Genomic DNA, 4014 nt, shown 5'->3' with positions numbered 1-4014 from the left:
CAAACAAGCCGGGGAAGGACGCGGTGGAGGCGGGGAAGGAAGGTGGGGCGCACGGTGGTGAAGGGATGCGCGCTCGTTCGCTGGTTCTGCCCTAGCCTGGAGGTGGTAAAGTTCGTTTTGCTGCTTAATTCCTGTGCTTTAAGTAGGGTTGCCACCTTTGGTTGGGCAAAATACAGGACAGGTGTGTGGGAGGGGGTTAATCACCTTGCCAACAAAGGTCCCTATAGTTCAAGCTATGGTTTTCCCAGTAGTGACGTATGGAAGTGAGAGCTGGACCATAAAGAAGGTTGATCGCCGAAGAATTGATGCTTTGGAATTATGGTGCTGGAAGAGACTCTTGAGAGTCCCATGGACTGCAAGAAGATCCAACCTCTCCATTCTGAAGGAAATCAGCCCTGAGTGCTCACTGGAAGGACAGATCCTGAAGCTGAGGCTCCAAGACTTTGGCCACCTCATGAGAAGAGAAGACTCCCTGGAAAAGACCCTGATGTTGGGAAAGATGGAGGGCACAAGGAGACGGGGATGACAGAGGACAAGATGGCTGGACAGTGCTCTCGAAGCTACCAGTGTGAGTTTGACCAAACTGCGGGAGGCAGTGGAGGACAGGAGTGCCTGCCGTGGTCTGGTCCAGGGGGCTACGAAGAGGCAGACACGACTAAACGACTAAACAACAACAAAAATCCCTTTCCTGGTGCAGAAATCACTTCAAAGCAATCCATCACAAGGATCCAATGGAAGCTCTCAAGTCCCTGCAAAGGTTCCAGCAGGACTATTGAAAGGAAATCCTCCCCACCTGCCGAATTTCTGCCTGCCAGAAGGATGATAGATGCAGAAACCCAGCCAAAAAAGAAATAAATAGAGGGAGAGAGAGAGAGAGCAACAAATTTTCTTCTCTTCCTCACAGAGCTTTGCCTCCAACACCCTAACAGGATTCACATAACTCCAGGGCACCTTGACACAACACATTTTTCGGTCATGGTAGGAGTGCTTCTACATTAAGGAATGCAGTCAACAGGCCTGCCAGCCAGCCATGATTGCTTAAGAGCCAACTCCTAGGGCCAAGGTCCCTTTGGCTCCCCCCATAAAATATTTGAGAGGGCCACCCCCCTACAAGTTAATGGGCATTGCCATTAAAATGGTGTGTGCACACTGCATCTTGTGATCAGTTTTGCAAGGCAGGGCCCCCCATCAAGTAAATAAATTAAAAATACTTAATTAACTGAGATTCTGCCCCCCTCACGTAAATCTTGGCTACATCCATGCCTGCCCTCCAATATTTTATTCAAGTTCGCACCCCTGATTGTAGTTCCCTGTGCTGTTCACTGCTGCTATGATTATGATGATTTATTAAATTTGTATCACGCCCTTCATCCAAAGATCACAGGGCGGTTCACAACATAAAAATGCAAGATGAGAGCACAAAATGTGTAATAGAACAAAGACAAAGACAAACCAATGATCTCTCCTCCCACTAACATATTTAAAAGGCCATAGAATGTTAACCAGCCAAAGGGCTGGTTAAAGAGAAACATTTTTGCCTGGCATCTAAAGATATTTAAGGAAAGCACCAGGCGAGCTTCTCTGGGGAGAGCAGCCCACAAATGGGGAACCACTGCAGAAAAGGTTCGTTCTCGTGTTGCCACCATCCAGACCACAGAAAGAAGGGCCTCAGTTGACGTTCGCAAGGCCTGGGTTGGTTCATATGGGGAGAGGCGATCCTTGAGGTACTGGGCCATTTAAGGCTTTAGAAGTCAAAACCTCAGGGGGCCTTGGATGCTATGCACCTTGGCTTGGGGGAAGCAAAATGTCTTCTGTTGGAGTGCTGACAGGAGCAAGCCAGCAGTAAATCACACCAAGTGCATTGGAGTTAACTCTTTATTAGCAAAACATGATCTGCACTGGAGTGTTAGGCAGGATGAGCACAGCAGCTCAGGTCTTGCCCTCATGAAGCAGTTGCCAAGGCTAAAAGTCCCTGCCTTCCTGTAGCTGGCGATGTCCCCGCCTCTCCAGGGTGTTTTCCAAGCAATCGGAAACTGCGCCTGCCGCTGCTCTGCCTTTTTCATGCCTCTCCTGGTTCTAGGACACCAGGGGGGAGGGGAGCTTGTCGCAGCAGGAAGCGGAGACCCCCTTGCCTCTTCCCGAGCCGGGCCTATCTCTGCCTCTTGGCCTCTTTCCTCTCCTGCTTCAGCTTCTATCCATAGCTGTCAACCGTCCCTTATTTGGCGGGAAACTCCCTTATCCCAGCGCTGTGTCCCGCTGCTGTCCCTTATTGATGATGTCCCTTAAATTTCCCGGGTTTCAAAGGAAGCAGCTCCTCTCCCTCTCTCCCTGCCGGCCAGGGAGGAGGGAGGCTCCAGCTGTGTTGCTTGGCTGCTTTGCTCACCCAATAAGGAGTCTAAGAACGACTGGGGGGGTGGAGCTTGCATGCCTTGTGCCGATCAAATCGGCCGCGTTGTCTGGGGACTCACCTTTGCTCAGCGCTTCCCAGCGGAGAGGTGACGGTGGTTTTCCTTGCTGAATCCCCTTTGCCAGGTTGCTGCGCCGTGGGAACCACCGCTTGAGGCTTCGTTTGGCTGCTGGCTGGGCTTTCTGCCTTTGGCTCGGAGGGGCTCAGAAGTTGAACATACCTGTGCCTGGAAAATCCCTTATTTTGGCTGCTGATCCCTTATTTTCGAGGCTGCTGGTCCCTTATTTTCAAATCTGTAAGTTGACAGCTATGCTTCTATCTCTGATTCTGGACTTGTCCCTGCAGAGAGTCTCCCTACTCCCTAAGCCCCGCTACGTCTTCAGCTTCCGAGACCTCCTCCTCCCGGTCTTCTCCCTCTGACCAATCATTGTTGTCCCACCACCACTCCTTGGGATCTGAGCCTTTTTCCCTTGGGATATGTCCCTCAACTGGTTCCTCCCACTATTCCTGTGTCCAACCAGTCCATGTCAAGTGCCAGCCTAGGGCTATGAAGAGGAGGAAACCCAGGTTGGTTTATTGACTTTATACATTGACCTCCCCCAACAAAAATGGGGCCCAAGGTTCAAATCCCCAGTTAGGATTGCAAGGCTTCTGTTTCAGATTGCCAGGAGCCCTGGTGTATCCTTTATTTACCGCATTTGCATTCCACTTCTCCTCCAAGAAGCTTGAGGCGGAATGCCTGGTTCTCCCTGCCTTTGTTTTATTCCCACAACAATCCTGTGAGGCAGGTTAGGCGGATGCAGTGACTGGTCCAAGGTCACCCAGTGAGCTCAATGGCTGAGCAAGAATTTGAACCCGGGCATCCCAGGTCCTAGCCCACCACTCTAACCACTACCCCACACTGTGTATGTATAGATGTATATACATATGTATGTACAGTATAAAGGTAAAGGTAAAGGGACCCCTGACCATTAGTTCCAGTCATAACCGACTCTGGAGTTGCGGCGCTCATCTCGCTTTACTGGCCGAGGGAGCCGGCGTACAGCTTTCTAGGTCATGTGGCCAGCATGACTAAGCCACTTCTGGTGAGACCAGAGCAGTGCACGGAAACGCCGTTTACCTTCCCACAGGAGTGGTACCTATTTATCTACTTGCACTTTGACGTGCTTTCGAACTGCTAGGTTGGCAGGAGCAGGGACCGAGAAACGGGAGATCACCCCGTCGCGGGGATTCAAACCGCTGACCTTCTGATCGGCAAGTCCTAGGCTCGGTGGTTTAACCCACAGCGCCACCCACGTCCCTTATGTACAGTAAATCCTGCTGTTCCTAAGCGAGATCGGTATACATTAAAAATAGTAAAATGGGATGAACAAACTTTTCTTCCCTTAAGACGGCAGGGCTACATTTTGACAATGTGTATTACAGGTCTTATTTTTTAACATGTATGGCGCTCCTGAAGTTTTGAAATGGCCTGAGAGTTAAGTGAAATAAATGTGCGATGTGATTATGGGTGGATATCTTTTTATATCTCCAAAAAGATAGGCATGAAAGCCAGTACAAACTCAAAACACTTGAGAATAAAAAATTAAGTCGCCAGCAATGGAAAT

Source organism: Podarcis filfolensis, assembly GCF_964270895.1.
Source record: "Podarcis filfolensis genome assembly, chromosome: 17".
In the NCBI taxonomy this organism is placed as follows: domain Eukaryota; kingdom Metazoa; phylum Chordata; class Lepidosauria; order Squamata; family Lacertidae; genus Podarcis; species Podarcis filfolensis.
This window is presented reverse-complemented; position numbering follows the sequence as displayed.